The following is a 19,467-nucleotide window of genomic DNA, read 5'->3' on the forward strand; positions in this document are numbered from 1 at the left end:
TTCCTCTGTAAGTAGGTATGGGAGAGTAATTCAATTTAGTTTCGCTTTTAAAGACAAATCTAAGTTGCACTTCCTGAAACAATGGGTGAACTGAACCACAGGCATGCCTCAAAAATTGAACTTCTCCGAATTTTGAAATGCAGTTCTCCGGTCAAGAAATGTGTGTGTGTGTGTGTGTGTGTGTGTGTGTGTGTGTGTGTGTGCATATACTGGAATTAAGCTTGTAAATTAGTAAAAGTAACACAGACAAGTGAATCATAGAAATGGAAATACAACTATTAGGGGAAAGTATTCTAAAGCATGCATATTGAGCAAAATTGCACACCAAAATACAAATGCATTAGGAGAAGTCTGCAGGCGAATTTTCATAAGGATTTTTAAAAAACAAATTAAGGATTCTTTTTTAAAAAATCACAAACTGATGTGGTAATGTGGAGAACTAAACTTAAAATGGGAAAAATGAGGAATCAAAGCTGACAGGTTTGTCCATCGCTGGAAGGTCGAAACCACAGGGGGATGAAATGATGTAAAGTCATGCATGGATCAACCTTTAGATTCTCACAATAATAAGCATGTTGAATTAAGATTCCAGAGTTTACGACTGAAATCCCAACCCCACTTACCAGGGAGTAAGCCTCATTGAATTCAATAGGATTTACTTCTGAGTAGACAACATTAGGATTCTGCTGTAAATAGCTTCATAGAGTTGAAACTGGTATCTGACAGATCGTCTAAAGAAGTTGGGGTTCCATGCCCAGACCCTCCCCCCCCCTTGACCAGCTGAATGAATGAGGGAAATGCAATTTCATATACACAGGTTGTGGAATTCTGCGTTTCTTGGCATGAAATTTGGGCTGCCTTAGTGCAGAATTCTGAAACATTCAGTGGAAACCAAGTACTGTTTACACAGGGCTCAGTTCTCTTTGCACTCAATCTCAACTCGTTTTAACAAAAATCTAGCATCAAGATGTGTTCCAGGATGTGTCTGTCACCCTGGAGCTTTCCTGTTAGAAGGAGTTTGTGCTTAGCAGCACGCCACAACGGGAATCTTCCCTCTATTTGCACAAGACGCTGATCACTATGCAAAAAACCCCACTGCCTTTCATAATACTCAGTTTTGTACCAGTGGCAGAGACATAAATCCCACCGCGAGCAGGATACAGAACCCACCCACTTCATACCCCTCAAACCTAAAAAACAAAGAAACCTCCATCCAGGAAATATTGAGCTTTCCTTTTAAGAAATGGTTGTGGGGGGAGAAGGAGAGAGAGAGATTATGAAGAGGTGGGATGCAAGGGAAATTGTCCTTGAAAGGTTAAAATTTTGCAACGTCAACCCTTCCAGCAAATGCCTTGGTGAGCCGATTTGCTTACAACCTGAGAATTTAAACTCCAGGGTAGAGTCAGACCTCAGGCTCCGTGAAGCTCTGTTTATTCATCATGGCTTTTCAGCAGAATGTTTATTATAATCAAGGAGAAGCCTATGTAGGTCAGAAACACAGAAGCGAGTACCCGCCGCCCTCCCTTACCCTGGAACGAAAAGCAGCTAAGCCTGTGTGTGTTGTTCCAACCTGAACTTTTACGAATCTTGGTTGAGGTGGCCCAACATCAGGGCTCAGCAGGGTCAGGCCAGAGGCTGAACTATTCCGGCATCACATTCTCACAGCCACCAACCAGAAGCCTAGGGGGAAACCACAATGAGGGCTCAAGCGAAGCAGCCGCCTCCACAGTCGTGATCCCTAGGAATTGATATTCAGAAGCAATTCTAAGCAAGCCGGACCAGTGATCTCATTCATTTCCTATGTCCTAAATCCCAGACATCAAGTCTCTCCTCTTCATCACAGGGATGAGACGTTCTTGCAACTTCCCTGGAAAGGAATGTGCAGACACATCATGCAAAGGTCAAAATGCGGTTGGATTATTCTTTGTTTGATTGCATGGCCCAGAGCCAACATTACCATACAGAAGAGTGAATTAATTGCTTCAGGTAGCAGCGCCCAAAACAGAGTGAAAGAGCTCGGTCAAGAGTGGCTGAGAGATAGCGGCCAGGTTTTGCCGCAGGCACATAAAAGTGGAAGGTTAATGTCACTGCCTCTTCCTAGCTAGACTACAGCTCCCATAATTCTTGACCAATAGGAATGGGACCAAAATTCGGTTTGGTTTACATTAAAAAGAGAACCTACCTCTCCTTTGCACACCCTGAAACAATCCATGAACTGAACATATAGCTATCCTTGAATTTGGCAATGCCATTTTCCAGACCCACCCCCAAAAGTTTATTAGGAGAGAATGTGCATAAAAATGCAGATATTAGTTACCTTAACACATCAAAAAGTATTGTATTATGGGAAATTCCTTGCAAAATTCCACACCAAAACATGTGAATTAGGAGAAATGCACTCTAAAATGCTGCTGAATTTTCATGAAGACTTTTAAAAATAATTTTATTTATAGTTTTCATTTATATACGTTACAGCAATTATTCAGCAATAATTCTAACATTTCAGACTCCAACTCGCTTCCCTCTCTTCCTGCGTTTCTTTGCATTTATTTTTGTCCTTTCCTGTATACTCCAAATTATCTTATTCTTTTATTCATCTATTCTCATATATATCTCATATATGTTTTTGAAATTGCAGGTTTTTACAAATAACATTCTTGCAGCTGTGGTTGCATACATATATAAATTTCTATACTGTTTAGGTAGTTCTGATCCCATAATTCCAAAGAGAAAATCTTCTGTTTTTTTACAAATACTATATTAAACATATTTGTTGATTCATTATATATCATTTTCCAGTAAGCTTTAACCTTATTACAAGACCACCACATATGGGAAAACGTACCTTCTTTCTCTTTACATTTCCAACACTTATTCAATTTTGATTTATACATTTTTGCCCATCTACCAGGTGTTAGATACCATCTATATAACATTTTCATATAGTTTTCTCTTAAATCATAACATGCTGCAAATTTTATATCCGTATTCCATAATCGTCCCCATGCTTCCATTTCTATGTTATGACCAGTATCTATTGCCTAATATAGCATTGAAGATTTTTTGTCTTTTGTCTCCTATTCCAATAACATCTTATACATTTTAGACATCACTTTAACATTACAGTTTAACAGGTCTCTCTCTATTTGTGATAGTTATTCCACAAATCCCCACTTCATATCCTTTTTAAATACTTCATTCAAATGACGATATTGTAACCCTGTTGTCAACACCCCTGATAAACCTTTAAACTTTTTAAATTTAAATTCTCCACCCTCCCTCTCTTAGCAAATTTCTATAAGTCACCCACCCAACTTTCCAACATATTTTTTTTTTCTTTTTCACCGCTTTGGCTTCCAGATGCGAAAGCCAAAGTGGTGTTTTGGTCTCCAATAAGTTTTTATATTTATCCCATATTCTATACATTTTTTTTTCCCCTAATTATGTGGTTTGTGAAACCTTTATGTACTTTCACAAATAAGCGGGCAAACCCAAAACTATTATCATGACCTTCCAAATCTAAAATATTCTTCAATAACAACCATTGATGGAGACGTGTGTGTGTGTGTGTGTGTGTGTGTGTGTGTAAAATACATTGCAAATGGATGCTGAGATGTAGCAAACTAGATTGAAGATTGGGAAAATGAGAAAGAGAAGAGAAGCTATCACTGGCAAATTTTCCATCCCTAGCTCAGCTCAGCTCAGCGAGTGCTGTACCTGGAAGGCTTTTCTGTCTCTGCCTTCGATGCAAAATGCAGTTAGACTCTGCCCACTAATGGTTACACAGCACCTGCAGGAGATAAGATGCTAAGCAAGAAAAACTACCCCTCAGCGAGGGGGAAAGAGCATTCAGGGAGAGAAAGGCTGTCCAGCAATATCTGAGTGGCTGAATAATAAAAGGGAGTGATAAAAGACAGCCCGTAGACAAAGCAATTTTCTCATTCTTCCTACCCTTCACTCTCCATTAGCTGAATGGCTAGGGCCTAGGCTTTTAAAAAATTATTATTAAATATACAAGATTTTTCATTATAGAATTTCATTTCCCTCATCTCCCCACCCCCGGCAAATGCCCCTCTTAGGTTCTCCTTTTGTGCATTCAACAAATGGCACAAAAAAGTCAGGAGCCAATTAAAACAAATATGGTTTGAAAATTCAGGCCGGCTCCCGCAAGGCCAGGTAAGAAGAGATTAAGGTGCAGAAAGTGCCTTTTGGGTTGGCAGCCAGAGAAGCAGGTGGTGTAACCTGGGTGTAAATCCATGTCGGTGGCTTGACTCCCAGTTTGCTTTCTCAGGCCAAGGGCTTAAGTTCTAAAAGGAGATTCGGCAAGCATTAGTGGGTGACCATGCCAGCCAGCCGGACAGTGTTTTGTTGCTGTTACCAGGGCTCCATCTACACTATACATTTAAAGCTGTACCATAGAATCTTAGAGTTGGAAGGGACCCCAAGGGTCATGTAGTCCAACCCCCCCGTAATGCAGGAATCTCAACTAGATCATAAATGACAGATGGCCACCCAACCTCTACTTAAAAACCTCCGAGGAAGGAGAGTCCACCACCTCTCGTGGGAGTCTGTTCCACCACTGAACAGCTCTTACTGTCAGAAAGTTTTTCCGAATGTTTAGTCAGAATCCCCTTTTTTGCAACTTGAAGCCACTGGTTCGAGTCCTACCCTCAAGAGCAGGAGAAAATGAGCAGGCTCCCTCCTCCATATAAAAGCCCTTAAGATCTTTAAAGATGGCTGTCATCTCTCCTCTCAGTCTCCTCTTTTCCAGGCTAAACATACACAGCTCCTTCAAGCGCTCCTCATCAGGCTTAGTTTCCAGACCCTTGGTCATCTTGCTTGCCCTCCTCTGCACACATTCCAGCTTGTCAACATCCTTCTTAAATTGGGGTGCCCAGAACCGGACACAGTATTCCAAGTGTCGTCTGACTGAGGCAGAACAGAGTGGTATTAATACTTCCCTTGATCTGGATACTGTATTTCTCTTGATGCAGCCTAGAATAACATTAGCTTTTTTTTGCTGCTGCATCACACTGTTGTCTCATGTTAAGCTTGTGGTCCACAAAGACCCCAGATCCTTTTCACGTGTACTGCTAGTAATCCAGGTGTCCCCCATCCTATCTGCAAATTTGATGAGCAGGAAGATGGCAGCCAGTGGGCCAGGTGACAGAGCCTGGCTGTGCCTGGCAAATCAAGGTAGAGCCTTATAAACCAGGCATAGGCAAACTCCAGCCCTCCAGATGTTTGGGACTACAATTCCCATCATCCCTAGCTAACAGGACCAGTGGTCAGGGATGATGGGAATTGTAGTCTCAAACATCTGGAGGGCCCGAGTTTGCCTATGCCTGTTATAAACTGCTAAGGAATGCTCTCAAGCCAAGCAGAAAAGATCTGATCTTGCACCTTTAGAGTGGAATTGGGCTTTTAGTGTAGTGACACCTGCACTTTGGAGTTTCCTCCTGTTACATATTAGACAGGCTCCATCTCTATTTTTTAAAACTATTTAAAAAATATATTTCTTTTGAAAAACATGTTAATTCAAAAGGCTTCACAAGCGTGCACAAGAATTTTTAAATACATTGCTTTAGTATCCCTCAAAGAAACAATAACCCACAGCTTTACATTACCTAGATATCCAAACACAAACATTTAACTATCAATATTCAGCACTCCATTGAATATAATGTTGCCCTATAAATGGATTCTTCTTTTTAGCCAATATCAGACAACACTGTAGTCTAGTGAGGTGTGACTGGCAAAGAAGCTCTGTTACAAAGAGGAGGCACCATCTCTATTGTCTTTTTTCATGCCTCCTGAGGACCTTCATTTTCCAACAAGCCTTTTAAGAGTAGATTTTCTTCCATTTTTTTTAACCTGCATTTGAAATTGCTTTGACTGTTCCAATATTGCTATGTATGCTTTTTTGGTTAAATGACTTTGAGAAGCTCCACAGGAAGTATTCATAAATGACATGCAATCACTGTGCCCTGATGCTGATCTGGCAGGTTCCATGAGAGGTGCAAGCTCTGAGACTGGAGTTTTACAGGGCCTGTTGGATAGGGACTGGCCATTAGGGTCAGCTGACTGTGTACTGAGCCACGTGATAGGGCTTTGGTGGCATCCCAGGTGGCATCCACAACATGGCTGCTGGGAGCCCAGGGTCAATACACCTCCCTACTGGAGTCTTGCTCCTTCATATGCCTATTGCATTTATATTTCATTTAGCTGTGTTTTCTTTTAAAGACACATTCACGTTGTGTTTGGCAGTTCACAGGACTGCTGTTTTCATTCTCAGAAAGTGGAGGAGCCTGCTTCGGAAAATGCCAGCAAAATGGGTCGTGTTCCTCTAATCTGCCCAAACTGAACTCCCGTAAACTTTTCCACGGCAGAAACGCAGAGGGTATTGTGTGTGTTAGAACATGCATTTACAGCATATTACAGTTTAAAGGAAATTGTCACTGGCGTTTCATAATGTGCTTTGCTGAGCAGGCCTGGGAGAGAAGGTCACGCAGAGACAGGGGAGGGAGGAGGGTTCCGACTTTGCCGGCGCTTCATTCCTCCCATTTTGTGATAAATATGCTGCAGGAAAAGGAAGCTATTTGAGCAAAAGCAGCCTCCGGGGTTCTCCCTTTGGGACGGGGACAGGCAAGACCATGACACACAGTAAGAAAGTGGTAGGTCAGTGGGCTGAGGGCCGTGTTCCTTTCTTGTCAACCTTCCAAGGGCCACATGCCAGCAGTGGGCAGGACCAGTGGAAAAAGGGGCATCATTTCCGTTGCTGCTCTGGTTCGCCAGAAGCGGCTTAGTCATGCTGGCCACATGACCCAGAAGCTATACGCCGGCTCCCTCGGCCAATAAAGCGAGATGAGCGCCGCAACCCCAGAGTCGGCCACGACTGGACCTAATGATCAGGGGTCCCTTTACCTTTACAGCTAAAGCATCCATGACAGATGGTCACCCAACCTCTGCTTAAAAGTCTCCATGGAAGGAGAGCCCATCATGTTCTGATGTAGTCCATTCCACCGGCAAACAGCTCTTACCATGGGAAATTTCCTCCTGGTGTTTATTTGGAATCTCCTTTCTTGTAACTTGAATTCGAGAGGCATTGGTCAGGCTTAAAGGATACATTCCAGCCAGGCAAAACCTGCCGGAAGGATGTGAAGGGCCAGTGAGGTGTGAGGCCTGAGGAAAGAGGGTGCGGTCTGAGGGAGAGCGGGTGTGACTGAGCAAGAGGTGTTGCTTGGGGAGGGTGCCGGGGGGCTAGGGTGTGTAGAGGGGCTTCATTTGGGCCTGACGCTCTCCACCCTTGTGGCTGGGCATGGAAGGTATCAGTGGAAGGCAGAGGTATTTCAGTTTCGTGGGCAAAGCTACCAATGGATACTGGCCATAAGGCTATACCCCACCTCCATGGTTGGCCTCCATAAGGTTTCTGAATAACAGTTACCGGAAACCACAAAAAGGGAGTGTGTTCTTGTGCTCAGGTCTTGCTTATGAGTTTCCTACATGCATCTGGCTGGCCACTGTGTGAGGAAAGGATGTTGCACTGGATGAGCCATTGGCCTGATCCTGTTCCAGTGCCTACATTATTACCATGAGCACTGTTCCACAGCATTTGATATTTTCATTTACATACATTCATTCGAAATAAGATGGGTTTATGAAGCAATTCTACATCGTCCCACCACGCTGGCGAAGAATTCTACGAAACAGTAGTCCATATCCGGAATCACTGCACAGTGTTGGACATCATATTTGCTGAATACACAAAGCTTCACAGCTTGTCCTTCATCGTACAAAGTTTGGTAGCTGGCTTCATTTAAAGATTTTCAGAGACTTTGAGACATTTTGAACTTGTTATGGTTTGAAGGAATTCTATAAAGATTGTCTATTACATATGTATATGGTCATCGTGTTGCCTAGACATTGTTGCTGATCCTGTTTCAGGCAGCGGACGTTGCCAGGCCTACCTGGAGATGATGGCTGAACCTGGTGCTTGCTGTACCTGCAAAGCAGGTGCTCTCTCACTGAGCTACAGTGAGCCCATGTCATAGAATCACAGAGTTGGAAGGGACCCACGGGTCATCTAGTCCAACCCGCTGCAATTTGGTTCTGTATGTTTCATCGGAATCTCTGTTCTTGTCACTTGAAGCCAATGGTTCGAGCCCTGCCCTCCAGAGCAGGAGAAAAGAAGCGTTTGTTCCCTCTTCTACGATAGTGGAGGTCATCAACGGGCGCTTTCCCAGAGTGCCTCTCCCCTCAAACAACAAGATGCTCTTCCAGGGCAAAAACAGAGTCAGGAGGAAGGTAACAAGGAAGAGAGCCCGTCCCTGGTAATTAGGAACAGCTGGAGAATATGAGACGGAGTGCGGAGGTGGGTGGGGGAGAGAAGGATTCAAAGAGAGTTGCAGAACAGCAGGGCATAGAATATGCAAGCATGTCGCCTTTCCAGACTCCTCCGAGGGAAGAATAACAAAAATTGCACAAGAGTCCTTATTCAGAAAGGCAGCTATGCCTATTTTGCTCGATTTGCAGAAGTGGGTTTAACAAAGCACCTGTTAAGAGGCTTCTCTCTTCCGTGTTATTTAGCTTGTTGCCTCAAGGACTTTTAAGGAGGAATTCCCTACAGGTGGCTCTTGCATGCTATCAAAAGCCTGCGCCTCAATTAACACCTACACCGGATCTGTCTGCAGGCTGATGTGGTGTGTGGATGCTGCCCTCTGCTGGGTGGAATCTGAGCCTCTCGGGGAGCTTGGCTGTCAATCATAGGACACACCCACATCCCCCCAGAGCATTTCATTTCTGCTTGGCAGGGCTTGTATTCCTTAGGGCGCAGCTAAACCAAAGGCTTGAATAGGCTTAATGGTCACATCTCTGCCTCAGGGAATTCTGAGTACTGTCATTGGGTTGTCTGTTGTTGTTTAGTCGTTTAGTCGTGTCCAGCTCTTTGTGACCCCATGGACCAGAGCACGCCAGGCACTCCTGTCTTCCACTGCCTCCCGCAATTTGGTCAAACTCATGCTGGTAGCTTCGAGAACACTATCCAATCATCTTGTCCTCTGCCGTCCCCTTCTCCTTCTGCCCTCCATCTTTCCCAACATAAGGGTCTTCTCCAGGGAGTCTTTTCTTCTCATGAGGTAGCCAAAGTATTGGAGCCTCAGCTTCAGGAGCTGTCCTTCCAGTGAGCACTCAGGGCTGATTTCCTTAAGAATGTAGAGGTTTGATCTTCTTGCAGTCCATGGGACTCTCAAGAGTCTCCTCCAGCACCATAATTCAAAAGCATCAATTCTTCGGCGATCAGCCTTCTTTATGGTCCAGCTCTCACTTCCATACATCACTACTGGGAAAACCATAGCTTTTACTATACGGACCTTTGTTGGCAAGGTGATGTCTCTGCTTTTTAAGATGCTGTCTAGGTTTGTCATTGCTTTCATTGGGTTGCCTAGGAACCTATAATAGAATTGTCTTCTGCACCAAAACTAATTCTCAGGATCTTCCGGCAAAGCCATAACAAAGTGGGGGTGAAATCAATACTAGATGGCAGCTGCCTATTTCACATTTTATTTAACCCCTCCCCCCCCGCCAAGGTGGCATTCAGGAACCCACCCCACCATTTCGCTTTCACAGCAGACCTGTGAGATAGGTGTGCGAGAGAAAGACTGAGCGGCTTACACTTCTCCAGTTAAGCATCACGACTAAGGTAGGATTTGAACCTCAGGCCTCCCTCGCCTAAGTCCAAGACTCTACCCACTACCCCGCACTGCCTCTTATTGGGTATGGCTAATTATTATCGGGATGGTGTGATGCGGCTGGTGCTCTGCTGCAGAGGTGGGTAACCTGCAGCCCTCCAGAAGTTGTTGGACTCCGTCACCTATCAGTCCCAGCCAGCATGGCCAATAATTGTCAGGGATGATGAGAGTTGTAGTCCAACAGCATCTGGGGAGGCAGCAGGTTGGGAAAGGTGGTTCTGCAGGGCATTGTGGTGTAGTGGTTAAGAGCGGTAGTCTCGTAATCTGGGGAACCGGGTTCGCTTCCCCGCTCCTCCACATGCAGCTGCTGGGTGACCTTGGGCCAGTCACACTTCTCTGAAGTCTCTCAGCCCCACTCACCTCACAGAGTGTTTGTTGTTTTGGGGAGGAAGGGAAAGGAGAATGTTAGCCGCTTTGAGACTCCTTAAAGGGAGTGAAAGGCGGGATATCAAATCCAAACTACTCTTCTTCTTCTTCTTCTTCTTCTTCTTCTTCTTCTTCTTCTTCTTCATTGGTATCCTTCCATTCTCCCCTTGGGCATACTTTCCTTTGCTCAATGACAACCAGATTAGGCCCATTAAAACCACACAGAGAGCATTTTTGTAATCCTCAAGTAAGCATAAATATAGAAAGAGTAATAAAAAGAAATTGTTATTTAGGGGAATTGAATTGAATTCTAAATTATATTCCAAAAACGTGGGAGATTTCAAGGGGTCAAAAGAAAATGGATGTACTGTGCTATATTAGAAGCAAAAAAACTTGTTTTGATGAATTGGAAGAGCCGCAAAAAGATTCCATTGAGCACATGGATTGATAATATGGGCAGATTAGCTACATACGAACAAATTGCATGTCAACGCAAATTAAGAATGGATAAATATGAAGAAATCTGGAATGAATATTTAAGCAATAAGGCGGATAATGGTGGGAGGTGGGGGGAGAGGTGGGAAAATATTGTTTAAAAGGTGTAATCATAGGTATATCAGTGTATTCAAATCTGAATTGTCAAATTGTGTTATTATTATTATTATTATGGTTTTTGTTGTATGTGTCTTTTGCGGTTGTTGTTTGTACCAAAAAAATGATTTATTTATTTTTTAAAGTAAGCATAAATTCCAAGTAAGGCTAAATGTAGAGAATGTGCCTCCAATCTGTATTCCCTAGCATTTTACATGCGAAATTCTGGTGATAGCTTGGACGTCGGTTTGCAGAGACGTACCTAGGCTCCCTTGGCAAGGATATGTATCTGCACCCGCGTCCCTTGTGCCCCCTTTGCAAAGGAGCCTGTGTGCCTCACCGGGTTGCCCTGAGCTACAGTATGTGGCCAGCGGCCTGCATTTGGGTTGCAAGCTGTATAGGCCAGAGCTAGACGGGTCCATTAGAAGAAGAAGAAATGACCAAATACAGCTACTAAGTGCCAGCTCACACAGAAGTGTATTACATTTGAAATGTGAATGAAACTTACGCTCAAACAATGATTGGTCTCCACAGGAGATTGTTGGAGTCAATTGCCACCGAGAGCATTTCTCAACTAACATTCACGGTTCTTACTTGGCACAAGGTTTATTTTGGAGATAACTTTTAAGTGATACGTATTCATAGAGACTGTAATGGTACATAACAGAGAGGTGCCCTCTAACACAAGGTTTCCCAAATCTGGGTCTCCATCTGTTTTTGGACAACAACTCCCATCATCCCTCACTACTGGCCCTGCTAGCTAGATACATAAGATGGGGAGTAACACAAAGCACATGTGTGTGTGCATGCACATGTACACACACCTGATTAGCAGGTGAATTCATTACTTTAGGCACGACCGACTGGAAATGTCTTCTGGGTCATTGAATGGGATGCAACCCAAAAGCACAGGCCACAGATGGAGAACCTGTTGCCCTCTAAATGATGTTGGACTTCAAGTCCTATCAGTCCCAGCCAGGATGGCCAGGGGTTAAGAATGATTGGAGTTATAGACCCACATAACATAGGCTCCCCGTTCCTGGCACAGAGGAAGGAATTTTGCTGTGCTCTAGCAGCTGAGCTCTTGCAAAGCTTAGCTTATTAGCAGCTGAGCTCTTGCAAAGTTTCTCCTACTGACAACAGTTGAAGCTGAACAGAAGGTGGTCAAAGTGCCAGAAGGATTCAAATGTGGATCCCAATAGGGGGAATGGTTTACTTCTAAACTAGGGACAGCTGATCATTCTGGTCTCGCCTGACCTGATTCTCCTAGTGCTCGCAAGATTCACACACCACAAATTATAAAGTAATGTCTTCCCCAAGATTATACAGAGCTCTAACCACTTCTGTGCTACTTCCCGTGACTATTTAGATGGAGTTTTCTTTGAGACACACGTGGACCAAAAAATTGCTCCAGCCTCTGTTAAGTTCTCCCTTCCCTCATTAACTTCTAAAATAACTGCACCAGTAGAAGGTATGTTTTTCTGCCCTTGATATATGCATGTAATTCCCATCTGAGTTCTGCTGAGCGTTCTGACAGGAGAATAGACCCCTATTAGGAAAGGTGGCAGCAAAGAACAACACAGTGATTAAATGCAAAATTGAAATTATAATGAAAATTGGGGCACTGAAAAGAAATTTAATTAAGTAAGCAACGGCAAATCAAACAGAAATGTATTCATTATTTAATCAAGTAGTGAAGTGCAAAATCTCTTCTAATCAGGAAAAGTCTCCGAGAGCAGATAAAGAAGGAACGAGAGAAATCAAGGAACCAATTTAAAAGCAGGAGGAAAATACCACACAGCTGCAGTACAAAAGACCATTTGTCTGAGAAAGAAAAGGTTAGCTCAGGGGTCTGTGGGGTTTTTCTCCCCCCTTAACCCAAACACCGTGTCTGTGTGATTAACAGAGGCTTGTAAGCCTCTGTGCAATTCTCAAACTAGCAAATGTACAAGGGCAGGTTGGCTAAAAAGCCCAGCCCAGCCAAAAATATTATCAGCAGGCCTTGACCCATGGAATATGGGTACACAAGTGTTTTCTTCATCCCTTTCCCCTCTCTCCACCCTCCATGTTTCAGACTCTAGAGTTGCCAACTTTCTTTTTTTTAAAACTGGCACTGTTCCTGTGCCCTTAACAGCAGCCTGACTTGCAGAAATTAAGCAGGTGGGAAGAAATTCAAAATATATCTTAAAAATAATTGTAAAATTGAGGAATGTTAAGATGTCAGGGGGTAAGAAGTAAAGAATTGCAGCAGTAAATAAAAAACTTAAGAAATTTTTGATGAAAGGGAATTAAGACAATGGACCTAAGGGTTGCTAAAGAATTATGAAATAAGGATGCAGGGTTGGGGAGGTATGGGGAAGTCAAAGAAAAAAGGGTATGAACCGATGAGCTTGAAGTTATACTGTTTTATATTGTTCTTTATTATTTGTGTGGAAAATTAATAAAAATTATTATAAAAAAAAAAACAGAAATTAAGCAGGTGGGTTTTCCCCCCTCCTCCTTGCAGGCAGAAAAGCTTCACTGATTGTACTTCTCTCCTTTCTCAAATGGGGTTCCCTGAATGCCTCTGCGCTGTGAGGGACATCGAAGTCCTGCTTACGTCAGCAGGTGAGGGAGGCTGATGGGCCAAAGAATCACAATCTGGAGAAACATGTAGGGACGCCCCTCTTGCAGAGATCAATGGCATCCATTACCAGGTTGCAACTTGGCAGACTTACACAGGAGTAGTAAATGTGAGGGTGGAGATGGCAGCCTTTCATGTGGAAACTCCTTCCCCGCTCCCGCTCCCTCACCAGGCTTGGCAGCTGCTTGTTCATGGCAAATGCACCAAAGCTTGCTCAACTGCAAGAATTTGAAAAGATTCCATGCCCCCCCTGTGGAGTTTGGAACAGACAGGGTTAAAACTCCGTGGTGCCCTGCATCTGGGAGGGGCCGGAAGCAGGGCTTTACGTCACAGGCTTTGTCTGTGAGAGTTACTTTCAGTTCTACCGAGAGACGCTGAGAGACACAGCTAAACAGACAGGCTGTGTCTGTGTGCTTTTGGAAAGCATGGAGGAATGTCTTTGGAGAATGGCTGAGGTCTCCGATGGAGAGACTGATTTATGGCTTGTAAATAAACGCTTCTAGAGATAAGAACCGATCTGTCTTTTGGACTTGATTTATCCCTTTCTCACATGGACTCAGGACCGCTGCATTATTCTGCTAGGCCGGCTCAGAGCTTCCAGGGATACGGAGCTGAACTGGGAAGCTTGCTGGACCCAATATTCCGGACGGGGAATTTATTTCCATTCGCAACCCCCCCCCCCTCTCCAAGCACCAAAATTCAAGCAGACAAGACCAGCCACAGCTTGTCCTCCTAGCAAATGAAACGGATGGCCTCTTTAGCTCAAGGAGGCAACTGCCTTGCACACAGGAATGAGCATTCGGTGTAACTATTGGATTACCAACTGGTTTCCTACAAATCTCTTTCGCATCTGAATCCTTCTACTAGTTTGACTTCCTTCTGTTCAGTTTCATTTGAAAGGTTGCCAGTAAGCTAAGCTTTGCAAGAGCTGAGCTGCTAGAGAGAAAGAGAGAGTTCCTTGTGCTTCTGTGTCAGGGATGAGGACCACAAGTTGTTGTTCTAAATGAAATACAGTGGTACCTCGGGTTACAGACGCTTCAGGTTACAGACGCTTCCGCTAACCCAGAAATACTAGTACCTCGGGTTAAGAACTTTGCTTCAGGATGAGAACAGAAATTGTGCAGCAGCAGTGCGGCAGCAGTGGGAGGCCCCATTAGCTAAAGTGGTGCTTCAGGTTAAGAACAGTTTCAGGTTAAGAACGGACCTCCAGAATGAATTAAGTTCTTAACCCGAGGTACCACTGTATTTATTCTAAATGTAAAAATATCCATGCTTTGCTTTTAAATTTTAAAAAAATCTAAAAATAAGTAAGCAGCTTCTTTAATGTTTGAAGAGACAAGCAAGACAGATGGCTGAAACAGTGATCAAATTTTCTGAAGCATGTCTGCCATGCAAATTAATCCACTGTGGCTGCTCCTTAAATAATATGCCTCTCTTCACCCTTGCAGATGAGACTAACATACTACAGTCATACCTTGGAAGTCGAACAGCCTAGTTCTTGAACGTTTTGGCTCCCGAACAATCAAAACCTGGAGGTGACTGGTCCAGTTTTTGAACATTCTTTTGGAAGCCAAACATCCAATGGGGCTTCCATGGCTTCCAATTGGCTGTAGGATCTTCCTGCAGCCAATCAGAAGTCGTGCTTTGATTTCCGAACGTTTTGGAAATTGAACGGACTTCCGGAATAGATTTCGTTCGACTTCCAAGGTACGACTGTACTTAAAATCGTATCATTCAAACAATGGCCAGAAATCAATTTGAGCTACACCATATTGAAGAGTGAGCAGCAAAAATCAGGAGCTTTCCCGAAACTCATCAAAGAGGTACAATGTTGTAATGCACAGGAGACTTCTGGAACTGCTACAGAAAAGGCTCGTCAACCTTTTGTCACTTGTTAGTTATGTATGTGAAACAGGCTTTGGGGATTATAGTCAATTCAAGCTGAACATAAGTTAGCGATGTGACGCAGCTACAAAAAGCGATTCTAAGCTTACATGGTTGCAGCAAGTTTCATGGCTGCCTCTCAGGGGTGGGGCAGAGAGTAGGGGGAGCAGGTCAAAGTCTTGGGGTTTAATGGGAAAGTACAAAGTGTATTTCCCCTGACTATCAGCTAGATTCAACCCTGCCCTCTCCTGACCAGAGGAATGCAAGGTAGAGAGAGAGAGAGAGAGAGAGAGAGAGAGAGAGAGAGAGATGTGCTTACTGAAGTTCCAGGAACTTTTGGCTTTTTTTCTAGAAAGTGAGAGGGTGATGCCAATGGCTTGATGGAAAAAGCGAGGCTGTGAAGGAGGTGAGGGAGGCAGCATTTTGGAATTGAAACTGGGAGGAAGAAAGGGGCAGAGTTTGGAACCATCCTCATTTGCGTTTTTCCTAAATTGCAAGCACTTGGCATAACCAGCCGAATTTTTATACAGCAAACTCAAATCACTTCCACAGCTTCTGTAGAATCTGGATTCAAAATAAAAAAATTAAAAAAATGGCACAACCTCAAGGCCCAAAGAGAATTGGAATCTGTGCCTCTGCAAGCGCGGGCTTGTCTTCGGTTCAGTCAAGCTGAATGAAAAGTCGTTGTCCCCCCCTCCCCCCGCTTTTAAGTTGAGGAAAGATGCAAGCAAATAATAATTTAGCGTGCTGTTTAAGTACAGCGTGTCTAGAGCCTTAACAAGAAAACCCTCATATTTAATTAGCAGCTTAATTTAGTGTTGTGTGAATAGTGACTCACTGTTATTAAGCAAGGGAGGATGAGACTCATGCAGGCTACCTGTGGGAAGAAAAAGGAAAAAGGAGGAAGGAGGGAGAAAGAGAGACAGATATTTATGAGTCTAGCACAGCTGAAATTGGACAAGGGTCAAAGACAACCATGACACAAATATTTTACAAATCTATAGCATAGGTAGTGATTAGGCAGAGGAGGGGAGACTTTGCTGAAGGAACAAAACCACCCTCTCCCCCTGAAAAAAGGCTTTCGAGCATGTGAAAAGGAAGCAGAGCCGGCGCAGCCATGAGGCAGGTGAGGCCGCTGCTTCAGGCATCAGAAGCCCCCGGGTGGCACACCTTTGTCAAGCACTTGAACAAGCTAGGGTACCCATGTGGTGCATTTGGCTTGATGGGTCATAGATTTTGCAGGCCTTCCTTACTGTGCATTATAAAACACTTAAGGATTTCCAAGCAATACAAGTGTTCACCGAAGCGAATGCTCTGTTAAATATACAGCGGGAATTACACCAACCCAGGAAATAGCATTGTTAATTGTTTGCAGAGAGGATTTTGTTGAAATACAATTGCATTGCAAGTCAGGGGGAGAGGAATCAGGAGATGAAGAGCAAAGGCGAGGTGGGAAAAGGGGAGGCAGACGTTGACATTTGGAGACAGAACCATTGTTGCTCAAGGTGCTTGAACACTTGTTTTTCTATAGTACCACTCCTGTCTTTGAGCAAGGAGGTTCTGCACGTTCTTGTGGGGCTGCTGTGAAAACCCGCAGTGCCTGTTTCACTCAAGGATGAACGAAGTCCACCAGTCAGCCATGATAGGCCACCTCCTGTTTTCTTTGCCTGTGTAGGCAGGCCTGGCTCATCCATGAGGCAAGATGAGGTGGCTGCCTCAGGTGGAAGGATCCACAGGGGTAGCAGATGCAGCCTCCGAGGAAGGCACTGCCCCTGCTGTTGCCATGGTAGTAGCAACAGCTGTTAAGTGCTCCTTGGAGGCTGGATCCTCATCAGCTTTCCCCTGCCACCATGGCACTTTGGTTGCATTTTTGTATATTCTGTTGAAAGCCACCCAGAGCAGCTGGGGCAGCCCAGAAAGATGGGTGGAGTACAAAAAACATTATTATTATTATTATTATTATTATTATTATTATTATTATACTACAAGTGGTGCCTCGCAAGACGAAATTAGTCCGTTCCGTGAGTCTCTTCGTATAGCGGTTTTTTCGTCTTGTGAAGCAAGCCCATTGACAGTTTAGCGGATTAGCGCTATTAGCGGTTTAGCGGCTTTTAGCGGCTTATCAGCTTAGCGGATCAGCTGATAAGCAGCTTAGCTGCTTAGAAAAAGGGGGGAGGGGGGAAAACCCGCAGGAACTCGCAAGACATTTTCGTCTTGCGAAGCAAGCCCATAGGGAAATTCATTTTGCGAAGCGCCTCCAAAACGGAAAACCCTTTCGTCTAGTGGGTTTTCCGTCTTGCGAGGCGTTCGTCTTGCGGGGCACCACTGTACAGTGGACTATTGGAAAATGGGAAGTGCTACTGGTCTCCCGCCCCCATCCTGACCTGATGTAAAAATCTATTCCTCCCTTGTTCCTGATGTAGATGTTCACAAACACCCTTCTTCCCTGGTGGCAGTATGTGACATTTCATGGTTTGCCTCAGACGCCGAAATGTATTGGACCAGATCTTTGTGTTGGACTGCAAACAGAAGGTGCAGGATGTGGCTGCACATAACTGCTCTTGTGTGTGAAGACTTCTGAGCAGATCATGCCTCATGCGTACTGCAGGGGCTGAATATGATCCCTTCCATTAGGCTGGAAACCAATGAGACACACATACACGCACACACACTGAGTTGAGGCTACTTTGAATGATGGAGCACTGCACACTGCAATGACTTCAAGTTACAAGAAAGGAGTTTCCGACTAAAGAAGAACTTTCTTACAGTAAGAGCTGTTCAACACTGGAACAGACACCACATAAGGTATAGGGCTGACATTTTTTAAAAAAGCAATTGGCACATGGATTGGTTTGTTTGCACAGGTTATCGGGCAAGTGCATTTTGTGTTCTGGGTGCCCCAACTTCTCTGACTTGAGGAAGGGCCATAGCTCAGTGGTAGAAGTTCTATCATGCATGCAGAAGGACCCATGTATTGATCCCTGGCATCTCCAGGTAGTGCTGGGAAAGTCTCCCACCTGGAACCCTTGAGAGCCACTCCCAGTCAATGTAGACAATACAGAGGTAGATGGACCAGCGATCTGACTCAGAAGAAGGCAGTTTCCTTACTGGTTGAGAGGTCCTCCAATGGCCCTTTCCTGGTGGCCTCCCCACTCCTGGCTCTGACTTGTTAGGTGCTTTTTCTTTTTCACAGTTTTGTACCATTTGCACACTTTGCACGTTTGCCGAGTGGCAAAATAAATGTGTTGCTGCACACCATGGGAAACGAGGCCTCTCAAACAGCTTCCGAGCCTCTTAGAAATGACCGTCTGTCTCCAGCCTTAGCTTCATGTAACCGTGCCCCAAGATTCACTGGGTGGCCTTTAGGAAAAAAAACACAATTAACGTCCCAAGCCAGCTTCCTCTCTGATATGGCTGTAACGGGAGCCAGCATCGCGCCGTCTGGCAGTCACATTGGCACATTTGTGCAGCGGGACTTGGCCTGCATCGCTAGCCAAGGACTTACCTGGCAAGAGGACAAGAAATCACAGGAAACAAACACTCATGACAAATGGATGGGGTTCAGCAGCCGTATTGATTTTAGACGTAGAGATTACTGGAGATGGAGAGAGGCTCAGAGGCTAGGAGGATACTGTTACAGACTCTTGGTCAGGGCCGTTTCCCAGAATTCGGACACATTTGCAGCGGTGTCCTCTTACTAATCCGAAGGAGAACTTAATCTTCCTGAAAATGGGCTAGATCATGTCTCCTTCTGCATCTCTCTGTGCCCTATGCAGCTTCGGCAACAGGTAGAGGACAAGATAAGGTCCAATTGCTTCACTCTTCTTATTCCTGTTCCATGTGATGCATTTAAATACAAGGAAACTATTCAAAGGGAAGGGGAAGAGAGAGCTCTGATGTGGTGTAGTGGACCTGGAATAGGGAGACCTGGGTTCAAATCCCTGCTTGGCTGTGAGGCTCACTGGGTAGCTGAGAGGAAATCACTAGCTCTGAAACCAGCACACATTCATATTGAATAATAAAATGTGTATTTAATGAATTTTCATATGGATTTTTTAAAAAATCGCAGATTAATGGGTTTGAGCACTAAATGCAAAATTTAGTGCTAAATTTATGCTGCAATGGGACATAACATGTTTGAATGAAATTGACAGAGGTTGGAAATGTAAGAAAAGCACTGGGCCCTAATTTGAATAGTAGAGTGCTTGGTATCTGGTGGGCAGGGCTTGTGTGTTTTGCTTCGGTATCAGCCCCTCC

General features: G+C 44.3%; 1 long non-coding RNA gene across 1 annotated transcript in view; it reads right to left on the minus strand.

Moving 5' to 3' along the window:
- The window catches only part of LOC307199377, a 103,379-nt gene that overhangs the window by 74,473 nt on the left and 9,439 nt on the right, over positions 1 to 19,467 (minus strand). The gene's annotated exons all lie outside the window — the stretch shown is intronic.

This window comes from Podarcis cretensis, assembly GCF_951804945.1.
Source record: "Podarcis cretensis genome assembly, chromosome: 12".
NCBI classification, from domain to species: Eukaryota; Metazoa; Chordata; class Lepidosauria; order Squamata; family Lacertidae; genus Podarcis; species Podarcis cretensis.